The sequence below is a fragment of the Lissotriton vulgaris genome, chromosome 5, assembly GCF_964263255.1.
Source record: "Lissotriton vulgaris chromosome 5, aLisVul1.2, whole genome shotgun sequence".
NCBI classification, from domain to species: domain Eukaryota; kingdom Metazoa; phylum Chordata; class Amphibia; order Caudata; family Salamandridae; genus Lissotriton; species Lissotriton vulgaris.
Genome location: NC_141693.1, coordinates 304,797,881 through 304,811,514, shown reverse-complemented (window position 1 = coordinate 304,811,514; position 13,634 = coordinate 304,797,881).

Below are 13,634 nucleotides of genomic sequence, written 5' to 3'. Positions count from 1 at the left end.
GTTTGGGGGTGTTATGCTTCTTGGCGGGTGGGTTGGCGTGTCTTGGGGCATTCCTGGGAAGGTCTAATACCGGGTAGAAGTGGTTGGGACAAAATCCAGGCCGATTTTTTTTTGGCTATTTCTGACATTTTGCTCAATGTAGCGTTTTCGGGGGCCTGTTTGGGGGGCTTCCTGATGTTTGTGGGTGGGTTTCGGGGTCTGGGCGCACTGCTGGCTATATATACTTTACTTTGCAAGAGGTTTGAAGCAAATCCATGGTGGCAGAGGGGAGTTAGGGCCTAGCTGCAGAGCGCGCGCGGAGTGATTTGTGAAATTTGTGAAAAATTTACTAAGTCCCCATTTTTGTACTTTTGCTCTTTGGCTGTTTGGGGGTCTTCTACTCGTTTTCTCCTGGGTTGACGGCTCTGGGGCCATTGCTGGGAAGCTCTAATACCGGATAAAAGTGTTTTGGACCAAATCCCAGGCGGAAAATTATTTGTGTTTTTGATGACTTGCTTGCCTTTGAGGTGCTCTTAGGGGGGGTTCCGTCTGTTTGTGGGTGAGTTTCGTGGTCTGGGAGCACTGCTAGGACACTCTAATCTTGATTGCATTTGCTTTTCAGGAAATCCGTCGTGGCAACCCCGACTTATGGCCTAGCTACGCAGCGCGTTTGGACCGAAGGCCGAGAAATATTGCAAGTATGAGATTATGCTTTTGGCCTGTTTGGGGGTGTTATGCTTCTTGGCGGGTGGGTTGGCGTGTCTTGGGGCATTCCTGGGAAGGTCTAATACCGGGTAGAAGTGGTTGGGACAAAATCCTCGCGGAAAAGCCTTTTGGCACTTTTTGTAACTTAGGGTTCGTTAGGGTTAGCCCTAGCAGCAGGATTGCATGTGTTTCGGGGTGTTCTAGATTTTTGCAACTGAGTTCTGGGGTCTTAGAGCACTCGTGAGAATGTGTAATTTTGGTTGCAAGTCATTTGAAGAAAATCCATGGTGGGAAAGGGGGGATTTGGCATAGTTAAAGAAAGCCTTTGCCACTATTCTTAACTTAGGGTTCGTTAGGGTTAGCAGTATTTCTATTGCATGTGTTTGAGTGGGGGGGATTTCGAGTCTTGGAGCGATGCTGGCTATGGCTACTTTTGCTTGGTTGCTTGCAAGTGGTTTGAATGCAATCCACGGTGGGTAAGGGGTAATTAGGAAGGGGGTACTTCGGCCTACTTTTACTTTCAAAGTAAGTTTTGTCACCAGTTTTCTGCTAGGCCTCGTTTTTTGAGATTTGATTGGGGGTCTTCTACATTTTTGCGACTGGCTTTAGTAAGGGTCTGGGTGGGAGCACTGCTAGGAAGATCTAATTTTGTTCTAAAACACAGTTTACAGTACACCTAGCTTGAGGGGCAAGATCCGCTACATTAATTTGCCCATACTTATTTATCCTTCAAAAGGTGACTCAGAGTACGCACTTTCAAAAATATTGTACTGTCTACTAGGAAAATCAAATTGTGACTTTTTGCACTCCACAGCCTACATACCTTATATTTATTTATCAGTGGTGTTGTAATATTATATCACTTCCTGTTTTTCGTTGAATAATTACAGGCCGGGTTTCAGTCTCTGCAATGGGGAAAAAAGGATGGAGTCAGGCTTCACAGTAGCGAGCCACAATTCAGCATCAGGCAGGCAGTGGACAGGGTGTCTTCTGGTGACCAACATCGATGGACGAAGCGTCGGCTGCAATGGAGGAATGCCGCTAATAGGAGGATTTTTTTTCTGCAGGCAACTTACTTACCACTTCCAACAGGACCACTACAACCACATAGATACAGTATCCCTTGCCTTTTTCTCTGACTGTGACTGCATTTCTTGGATCTCTCTCTGCTTCTAAATTGATCCCTTAACACATCACTTAGTCCACTCCACTATCACATCTGCACCACACATAGTCATTTGTAAGTGCTCCTACGTAATTCGCAAGTCGCAGCACATCCAGGCCGTAGAGGACTGGGATGGCCCCAATGATGAAGCATGTCACCAAGGGGCAACCCTGGTGAGTGAGGGGACACCTAGAAAACAAGCAATTTCTCCTTTTCTATCTACTATACCTTCCAGACCAACCCCACTGAGTGTTGTTGTGAATGGATTTATAGTGACCAGCAAGGCTCTCGGGTATCTGGCTAAGTACAGAGACCTTATGTTGAATATCGTTATCAATAATTCCACACAGGCCCTGTACTGTCGCATTCTTTCTTCCACAGTTGTCGAATGTACTACTTACTTTTCACTGACATGCATGCAGTAGTGCATGCACTTTCAAAGATTGATGGATAGGTTTGTACCCAAAGAATTGTTTATGTTCCATTGTTTGTCTATGCTGTGCTTTTTTTTACAGGGTGTCTTCTGGTGACCAACATCGATGGACGAAGCGTCGGCTGCAATGGAGGAGTGCCGCTAAAAGGAGGATTTTTTTTCTGCAGGCAACTTACTTACCACTTCCAACAGGACCACTACAACCACATAGATACAGTATCCCTTGCCTTTTTCTCTGACTGTGACTGCATTTCTTGGATCTCTCTCTGCTTCTAAATTGATCCCTTAACACATCACTTAGTCCACTCCACTATCACATCTGCACCACACATAGTCATTTGTAAGTGCTCCTACGTAATTCGCAAGTCGCAGCACGCCCCAGGCCGTAGAGGACTGGGATGGCCCCAATGATGAAGCATGTCACCAAGGGGCAACCCTGGTGAGTGAGGGGACACCTAGAAAACAAGCAATTTCTCCTTTTCTATCTACTATACCTTCCAGACCAACCCCACTGAGTGTTGTTGTGAATGGATTTATAGTGACCAGCAAGGCTCTCTGGTATCTGGCTAAGTACAGAGACCTTATGTTGAATATCGTTATCAATAATTCCACACAGGCCCTGTACTGTCGCATTCTTTCTTCCACAGTTGTCGAATGTACTACTTACTTTTCACTGACATGCATGCAGTAGTGCATGCACTTTCAAAGATTGATGGATAGGTTTGTACCCAAAGAATTGTTTATGTTCCATTGTTTGTCTATGCTGTGCTTTTTTTTACAGGGTGTCTTCTGGTGACCAACATCGATGGACGAAGCGTCGGCTGCAATGGAGGAGTGCCGCTAAAAGGAGGATTTTTTTTCTGCAGGCAACTTACTTACCACTTCCAACAGGACCACTACAACCACATAGATACAGTATCCCTTGCCTTTTTCTCTGACTGTGACTGCATTTCTTGGATCTCTCTCTGCTTCTAAATTGATCCCTTAACACATCACTTAGTCCACTCCACTATCACATCTGCACCACACATAGTCATTTGTAAGTGCTCCTACGTAATTCGCAAGTCGCAGCACGCCCCAGGCCGTAGAGGACTGGGATGGCCCCAATGATGAAGCATGTCACCAAGGGGCAACCCTGGTGAGTGAGGGGACACCTAGAAAAAAAGCAATTTCTCCTTTTCTATCTACTATACCTTCCAGACCAACCCCATTGAGTGTTGTTGTGAATGGATTTATAGTGACCAGCAAGGCTCTCGGGTATCTGGCTACAGAGACCTTATGTTGAATATCGTTATCAATAATTCCACACAGGCCCTGTACTGTCGCATTCTTTCTTCCACAGTTGTCGAATGTACTACTTACTTTTCACTGACATGTATGCAGTAGTGCATGCACTTTCAAAGATTGATGGATAGGTTTGTACCCAAAGATTTGTTTATGTTCACAATTGTTTGTCTATGCTGTGCTATTTTTTCTTGTCTCCCAAAACCTTTCCCAAAAACCCCCGTACCCATCCATTTTTCAAACCCTAACCCTCTTCCCCCGGGCTGTGTGGTTTTGATTGATGTTTGACTAAATGACAGCAATAAATCCACACACTTGCTGGGGAGGATAAGGTGATAGCAACAGGCTGGTGAAGAAATCCGAGGATATATTCTTACTCTGCTTGACAAAGAACCATTGCTAATGTGAAAGAACTTCAACCGAATTAGTAGTTATACTTTACCATTTGTTAGGCTACAATGTGGCACTGTTCTACTGTACTTCTGTCACCTGCTATATTCTCAGTTGTACCGTTGAATTGCTCAGGAGGACAAACCAGATTTCATTTTCTTTTTTTTCATAGGCATGCAACTGCCACTGTGTCACACCACTAGTACCACCGCTATGAGGAAATTTTATCCGACCAAGATTGCCAACCATATTCGCTGTTTCCCGTGGAGCCAGCCCTGGGTCTAGCCCTACTTTCAAACACAAATTACAGGTAAGATAAGCGTTTGGTGGTTTGGGGGTATAATGGAGTATTAGTGCGAGAGACGAGAGACTGAAGGTAGTACTACTAAAGTCCTAGGACTCTTGGATTCACTTCGTCTGTGAGAGGCACTTAGTGTTGAAAACATTTGGGCATTTACACTTAAAGGAAGAAAATGGAACTAAACTTTCAGGAAAACAAAGTCAACGTTAAACCCCCACCCACCAGGCAAGCAGTAAGAAACGGGTATGCTCAGATAAAGTTTGAAAAAGTATATTTATATCCCTAACAAAATAATCTCCCGCAAGACCCTCCCTAACCCCAACGATTGTCCTTCAAAAGGCCCCAAAAACCCAACTCCCAATTCCCACCCCCCAAAAGTCTCTAAAAAAGGGGCAAGGGACACTATGGGTGGATGCTGTCAACTTTTTGGGCCAGGGCATCATGCTCCTGGCGGAGCAAGGCGTGCTCTACGCGGAGCCCCTCCAACTGGTTGGAAAAGTGGGGGAGCTCCTGCTGGAGGCGGGACACCATCAGGGTACTGCGGCGCAGGCGTGCCTTCAATGCCTTGTAGGTGCAACGGCTGTGAGAGGAAGCTGTAGCTGTTGTCCTTGCTACTCGGCGGTGGCGTTTGGCTTTGGCAGCCCGGCTCAGTCTGGGTGGACCACTGTGCTGGGTGGCACTGGCAGCCCGTGGGGGAACGGAGGCCGATGCAGACGACGTAGTTGTTGTGGTCGACTGCACACTTTCTTCGTCCTCCAGGGCCACCAGCCGCCGATATTCGGCCACAGTGGCATCGATCCTCCGTTGCCGGGCCGCTCTAGCCAGCTCCTTCCTCCTTGTTCGTTTGGAAGGAGAACCTATATGAAGAAAGAAAGACATAGTCTGTAACCAATGCTCCTTAAGATTAACTCAATCATTCAGCAGAAATTTGTGTTGCACTACAACTAGCAACTTGCAAACGCATTACATAACTATTGAGGCCAGTATCTATCTAACCTCACACTTCTTCATCCTTGCTCTAACATTAGTGGGAGTTTAAGGAACAAATTCTACGAGCACTATGGACTTCCATTGGAGTCGACTATGAAAGTACACCAGTCTTATTCTTCTTCTTGTCTCTTGTTTTGGAAAATTGGTACGTTATCTTCTGCAAGCCGGCATAATGCCAGCGCAGTAAACTTGCACCCGAGAAAAAGAGACGCACGCCATGAGGAGTGACCTAGACTTGCGTTGCGTTACTGTACCCGTCCAGTACATGCAGGTGGTGAAGCTCTTACTTTTCTATTACGGGTGGCACTGAGAATACCCTGTTACAACTCAAGGGCTACTGCTTAATTAATTTAACTTTCACCCTACAGTGGAAATGAGTACTAGAAATGGAAAATTGAAGAAGATAAATAATCTGATTATCTATCACTTCACATGGGATGTTTTTGCTTATATATGGGATGACTTTAGGTGCTTTGCTTTTTATTGAGTGACCAGTGATACATCCACACATGAATGACTGAGTACTACTAAACTTATTAAGAGAGGTAGGGAGTGGCCACCGTAATAACCGGATCTATGCAGTGCTTGCAATACAAACTACTGCTACTATTGATGGTAGTATTTGGACAAAATTAAAAGTTCTTTTCCTTGCCTTTCCTACACTGGAACGGACGTGCGGGTGCAGTGTTACATGCTCTTCAAAGTTACACTTAGTTCATCCACTGACCGTCTACTCTCTCTAGATCATGGGTACTCACAAACTTTCTCTCAGGGGCTACATTTACAGTGTAGTTTGGGGCCGAGGGCCGCACTGGTGGGGGCGGAGTCAGAGGGGGCGGGGCTAAAGCAAAACGATAACTTGTGACCATGAGGTTGCACACAGGTCCCTGCAGCAGATGCCCTCACCCACTGAGCCACCAGACCCAGCATTTACATACATCTCTCTCCCTCCTGCTCTCCCTCCTGCCCTCCCTCTCCATCTCTCTCTCCCTCCTGCCCTCCCTCTACCTCCCCCTCTGTCATCTCACTGTGTGTGTGTCTATCTGTGTCAGCCTTCAGCCCGGGTTGAGACCGCTTCCTCAACGCGCACACACAGACAACAACACCAAAGTACTTAACAGGTCTTTAAAAGACCATTAACATATTATTGAGGCTTTGTTTGTTGTAGCGCCCCTGCTTCTCCACCCTGACAATCACTGCTTGCCCGGCCCCACAGAGGCTTTGTTCTATTTCACCTCTTTGTGGCCTTGCATCTCCACTCTGCTCTGTGGGGGCCGGGGGAGCAGTGATTGTCAGAGTGGAGATGCAGGGGCGCTAACAGGTGAAATACAAAAAAGCCTCTGCTCTGTGGGGGCCAGGGGAGCAGTGATTGTCTGCAAGGTCTGCGCACCGCCAAGGAAGGCTTGCCGGGCCACCACCGGCCCGCGGGCCGTACTATGAGTACCCCTGCTCTAGATACACATATGCTATCTAAGAGTCAGATAGTAGCATGATCCAGGTATATGGACACATACAGTTTCTGTGTCACCCACCCAGGCTTTTGTCCTTCCACCCATCATTGCTTCATCATTCACCCAGCCATGCATCTCATATTCTTGCCTTCCCAGCTAGTCTTCAATCTCAATAAGTAAGGAATATATAAGAGCTTACCTCTGGCCGCCACCACCACTGTCTCAACTCTCACAGCCGCCGCCTCCTCCCCTGAAGAATCGCCCTCCGCCTCCGTGTCGAGCACCACCACCTCCACACTGGCCCCGCCACCAGATGTTCCACCTACAAAGTACATTTAAGAATGTTAGAATAAAGCACTCACTAGTCTTTGGTCTAGGAATGAAGACATGTGAAAACAATGTAATTTGTGACTGTCTACGTTAAAGTTAAAAAAAATGTCCCTTTTTCCAGGGAAGGTTGTCTTGCTGCACTTTTTGGCACAACTGATGAAGGCTGTTTTTTTAACACGCACCATTTTTCTCCACACAGACAGAAGATGGACTTCTAACAACAAGATCAAGTTGAAACCAGGTGAGAGCTCGGCTCGACCACAAGAAATGTCTTCAATTAATCGTCAGCACTAACCACTTTTCCATTATCAGTTAAACGTTTAGTTTTATTATGACTTCATTTTAATAAATGTGTGTTACTTTTAATAAAGCTTTTAAACTTAAATACAATCTGTGTATTTTGGTCCAGACTAGAGTGACTGAGCGAAAGGTTTTGCAATTTTTGCAAGCATGAGTCCAGATAGAACACTTCAAAAGACATTATGGACAATCCCAGAGGACTGCACTAAGTTGATAGAGCTATTGCTGACTAGAATCATGGGAGTTTCGCCAACCGTGCAATCTTAGTTAGCTACACAGACAGACTAATAAGAATAATCTAGTAATACCACAGGGAGTCATAGTAGAGGCAGGATAAGAATTTAGATACAGTCTACAAGAAGAGCAAAGACAATTTTGAAAAAAGTCAAATGAGGAACGCTAGGAAAAATAGGTACTAGTCTAAAATGAAAACTTACTGGGGCCAGCAGAGGAGCCTTCGCCTGCCCGATCCTGGCCCTGTTGAACAGCATCCGCCGCCTGCTGCTCCTGTGTCCTCCTCTCGCCCCTGGGGGGAGCTGACGTACAACATGAAAGAAAGAACAGAAAACATGGATGATTGTTGCTTGTCAATGTCAACCAAATCAAACATTTCAAAAAAACAATAACAAAATATTTCCGCGAAATTATATTGATTAGGGTTAGTTTTCATTTATTTGCGGACCTGTGACTTCAAAGTCACGTAACTCACTAAACAAAGTACTGAAACGTTCACCTAGGACTGGCAGGCAGCAGTCCGCAGGCAAGACGCAAAGTGACAGACAAACTCCATTGTGATTTCAGTCAGATCAGTGACAACACTAACAGTTGCCTGCTACATTACCAGTCATTTAAATAGTCAAACTATCAATCCACCGCCACTATTTTTCTTATTGTCAGGGGTACAAAGGAAGGGTCAGATTTAAGCCCCTTGCGGCTCTTTTGCGCCGTTCTTGCGTGACTTTTGTGACACAGCAGCTAAACAAAAAAGTGCGCCATGGTGCGGCGTATAATATTATAACAACCTGACGCATTTGGGAGATGCATCCCGTTATAAAGCCCTGCGCCATCAGGGGGCGTTCCAGCGCAAGGGAGGGCATTCCTGCGCTGGAACACATCCTAATAGTGGCTGAGGGAAATCTACAAAATTTCAATCAGTCACCTTTAGGACAATGATGCGTCACACAAACCCTGCACCTGCTTGAAGCAGACGTACGGCTTGACCCAGCATTGGGGAGATAGGGTACCCCAGAGCATTGCTGGAGCTGCGCCATCGTTGCGACGCAACTCCAGCAGTAAAGCTTCGGTGACGTTTTGGGCCCATGGTGCGCCGCATTGCAAATACGGCGCACCATGTTTGGTGGTGGTAGCGGGCCGCACAATTAATGGCGCATCCCTGCTACTTTGCAGGGATGCGACGGTAATTGCAATTCTGCCCCTTAGGGGCATACTTACTTACGCGTTCTGGCGCATCTCCAGAGATGCGCCAGATCAAATGCGTCACGCAAAACTACCCTTGCGACACGGCAGATGCGCCTCATTTACAATGCGGCGCACCCTGGCGCAAGGGTAGGCACTTGCGTGATGCATCTCGTCACGTAAGAGCGGCGCATCGCTGGAGTCACGTCGCCAACGCAATGCAACTCCAGTAATGCTCAGGGCCACCCAATACTTAACATGCTGTGTCAGTCCTTTCGCCTGCTTCGAGCAGACATAAGGAATTGAATTGACGTAGCAGCGTCGCAGAAGTGCCTGCGTTAAATCTTGTAGATTTCACGCAGGCAATTTTGCGAGGCGCACAGCCGCCGGACCGCCCACCCTGCGTACTAGGAACGCACCCATTGTGGTGCAGGCCCATGGCTTTATAACGTGACGCATCTCCCTAGATGCGTCATGTCGTAAATGACTCGCAGGGATGCGGCACGTTTACGCCGCTGTTGCGTCACGCAAGGCAACGTAAACGTGGTGCAAGGGGCTTGTAAATGTAATCTGCCCCCTAGTGTCTAGAATTACGCAGTTCTGTAAAGTACACTCATACATAATAGTTACTCAGGCCAATGAGACCACGAAATAGAAAACAAATAAGCATAGTAGCAACGCCACTGAGAAGGAGAGCAGTGCACCTGAAATGCACAGAAGATTTTGAAATATAATTTAACTACAATGTAATCTTCATCAGCGGCATTATTGGCTTGCTCCATATAAAAAACAAATATTTGCAATACAACAACACAGAGCAGGAGAAAACATCATAGTAGTGAGTGATTAAATGGCTACTACTACTCACCAAGCCCGGGGATCTCCAAGCCGAGCTGGTCCAGCAGGTCGCGCTCGCGGTCCAGGAGGTCCGTCCAGCGATGGGTGACCTGGCTGTAGGTGCGCTGGACCCCGTAGAGGTGGGATATGGCCCAGCACACCTTCTCCCACCGCTTCCGGCGCTCCCGCATGTTGTAGCCGCCGGCCGCGATCCTGCCGCCTCCCGCGATGGTCCTGGGCAGGCGGCGCTGGACGAATTGAATTTGAATTTGAAGGGATTTGTATAGCGCTCGTACACCTGGCGGTTTCTTGGCGCTCACTGGCAATTGCTACTTGGCAGGTCGGAGAGAGGGGAAGGTGAGCGTTTAGGATGGGAAGGCTTGGGTAAAGAGGAAAGTCTTCAAGTCTCTACGGAAGAGGGGGTACTGGGTGCAGGTTCTGAGGTGCAATGGAAGAGAGTTCCAGAAGACTGGACCCGTGGTAGAGAATTTAGAGCCGCCCCACTTCTTCCGTTTAAAACGGGGAACCAGGAGAAGGTGGTGAGAGGTGGATCGAAGGTCTCGTGAAGGCGTGTAGGATTGAATGGCTGAGTTGATGAAGTAGGGGGCAGATCCTGTCCGGGCTTTAAAGATGGTGCAACCTAGCTTGAATAAGATGCGTTGTCGGACAGGGAGCCAGTGCAGGGTAAAGAGGAGAGGGGTTACGTGATGTGACTTAGAAAGGTTAAAAACCAGTCGAGCGGCCTGGTTTTGGACAAGCTGGAGGCGTCTCAAAAGGTAGTCGGGCATGCCATGGTAAAGGATATTACCATAATCTAGGCGAGATGTTACCATGGCTAAGAGAATTAGTTTGAGCGCGTCTGGGGCGAAAAATCGAGAGACTCTGCGGATAGTCCTGAGTGAAAGGAAGGCTGAGGAAACCACAGCAGAAACTTGAGAGTGTAAGGAGAGTTGATTATTGATTTTAAATCCAAGGGTTTTGACAGAGGGTACAGGGGTGGGAGGGGGGCCAAGTGAGGGGGGCCAAAAAGAGGATGTCCAGGGACTGGAGCAACCACCCGTTAGCACCAACTCCGTTTTTATCGGGGTTGAGCTTCAAGTGGTTGAAGTTCATCCAGTCCTGAATAAAGGTCATAATGGACTGGACTTTGGACATAGACTCAGGGGTAGAAGAAAGGGAAAAAATGAGCTGGAGGTCGTCTGCGTAATTATACACAGAGACCTCCCGACGCTGTAAAGCAAAAATGAGGGGGGCAATGTAGAGGTTAAACAAGAGGGGGGACAGAGAGGAGCCCTGGGGAACACCACACTGAATTGGTTGAAAATCTGCAGAGAACTCTCCCAGACGGACCGCTTGAGTCCGACCGTTCAAAAAGGAGGATAACCATAGTAGGGCTGTTCCTCTGATTCCCGCCGCTTCGACACGTGAAAGTAAGATGGTGTGATCCACCGTGTCGAATGCGGCGGAGAGATCTAAGAGGATCAGGGCCTGATGTTGGTTGGTATCCATTCCTTGTCGGAGATTGTCCAGAACCGATGTTATAACTGACTCAGTTGAGTGGGCCGGGCGGAAGCCGGCCTGTCTAGGGGCTAACACGCCGTGACTTTCCACGAACTCGCTCAAGGTTTTAACCACATGCCGTTCCAATACCTTCGCCAGGTAGGGCAAGAGGGAAATTGGGCGGAAGTTGACTGGATCGGAGGGGTCCGCTCCAGGTTTTTTTAGGATCGGGACAATCACAGCCGATTTGAGTGCAGGGGTAACAATGCCCTGAGCCAGCGAGCTGTTTAAGAGCACTAAGGGTGGTGAGGGACAATAAGTGTAAATCTGCTTTGAGATATAGGCGGGGCAGGGGTCCAGCGGGGAGCCGGACTTGACCAGCGGGAGAATAGAGAGGAATGAGTCGGTCGAAAGAGGAGGAATTGAGTCCAAATATGCGGTGACAGGAGGGCAGCGGGGATCAGTGAAGGTCTGGGATGGCGGAGGAATTTTACTTTTGATTTTGTTAATTTTGTCCAAGAAAAAGAAATTGAGCGAGTCGCATAATGTTTGAGAAGGTAATAGTTTGAGCGATGTTCTGTCGGAAAAGGCAAGATCCTGGATGATAGAAAAGATTTCTCTAGGCCGATTTTCCGCAAGCTGGATTTTAGAGGAGAAATAGTTTTTCTTCGTGTCAAGTATAGCTGTCTTGTACTGAGTGAGAAGTTCAGTATAACGATTTTTGGCAGTAGGGCAGTAATTCCGTCTCCATTGTCGTTCGGCTTGGCGGAGAGTGAGTTTTTTGTTTTTTAGGTCCTCTGAGAACCAACGGTTTGCGTCTTTGGGGCGTTTGGTTGCGATGCGTTTTAGCGGAGCGATGGCATCGCACCCGACCCGCAGCCAGTTGGTAATTGCTTCTGCCTGGCCAGAGGAAGGCAGCGCAGTCAGTTCAGGGCTGGAGGAAGAAAGGAGAAACGATAGGGCTACGATGTGAACTCGGTTCCATGAGCGCACCCAGACATTTTTCGCAGAGGTAGGTTTGGGTGGTGGAACAGGGGATAGGGAAAAGGTGATTAGTGAATGATCTGACCATGAACATGGGGAAATCGAAAGGGAGTTGACCGGGCAATCACGTTGCCAAATTTGGTCCAGGATGTGTCCCAACCTGTGTGTGGGAGTATTAACAACTGATGCGAAGTTGAGCGACACAAGAGAGTCTGAGAACTCCTTGGACGTGGCGCATTCCGCGGGGTCGGAGGGCCAGAAGTTAAAATCTCCCAAGACTAAGATGGAGGCGTGGTTAACCACCAAGGTCGCCATTAGGTCTTGAAAACAGGGGAGGAAAGTTTGAGGGGAGGACGGGGGTCTATACACAAGGACACAAGTTAGCGGAGGGGTATAAGAAAGGGAACGAACCACTAGGCAGTCTGAGATTCCCATGGAGGGGGAAACCAGAGGCTGGAAAGTGAGTTCTTTGCGGGCAATCAGAGCGACCCCTCCACCGGGCCTGCCAGAGGAGCGATCAGCTCGAATGGCATAGTAGGCCGGGGGGAGTATCGCTAGCAGGGAGGGAAGGGAACTGTCCGAGAACCAAGTCTCGGTAAGAAACAGTAAGTCAGGTTTATGGACATCAAGAAGAGTGAAAAGATCGAGCTGATGTTTAACTGCCGATCTTGTGTTTAAGTATATAGCAGAAATTGCTGTGGGGGGAGGGGCATCTGGGTGCCGAATAGAGGGGCTGGTGTTCAGAGACGTAGACAAGGTGTTAATATGGACGGAGTTCTGTGAGGTTAATAGCCCAAGGTTGGAGATGCGAGCTAAGGTAGCAGCCGGTGGAGTCCACTTGCCCTGGAGGCTGGTGAGTTGCGAGCGGGAATATTGAGTGCGAGAGGCAGGGTGTATGGCCTCTGGTCTCGGTCGGTCGCGGACGGGCGCAGACAGGCTTTCCTTAGGCGCGCCTTCGGCGCGCAATCGGCGCGCCCGCTGCGCTCGTCCGCTGCGCTTCCTGGGGAGGCACATACTTATGGGTTAATGGGTCAATGGGCGGTGGGTGTGGCCTCTGATGGGGGCGTGGCCTGTCGATCGGCCGAGGCGCTGTCAAGCGTTTTGCACGCCGGTTTCTGGGCAGCGGAGGGGCCGCTTGAGTTGAGAGAGGCTTGGGTGAGTGAATATTCAATTAAAAGGCACAAGAATCACACAAGAGCAATTTTAATAAGAACGGTGCGCTCTCCCGGCTTTCCGCCTCAGGAGCAGCGTTTGTCAGGTGGAGAGGCTGGTGAGCAGCGTCTCTTTTAAGCTGTGGGCGGTGGGCGTGGCCTCTGATGGGGGCGTGGCCTGTCGATCGGCCGAGGCGCTGTCAAGCGTTTTGCACGCCGGTTTCTGGGCAGCGGAGGGGCCGCTTGAGTTGAGAGAGGCTTGGGTGAGTGAATATTCAATTAAAAGGCACAAGAATCACACAAGAGCAATTTTAAAAAGAACGGTGCGCTCTCCCGGCTTTCCGCCTCAGGAGCAGCGTTTGTCAGGTGGAGAGGCTGGTGAGCAGCGTCTCTTTTAAGCTGTGGGCGGTGGGCGTGG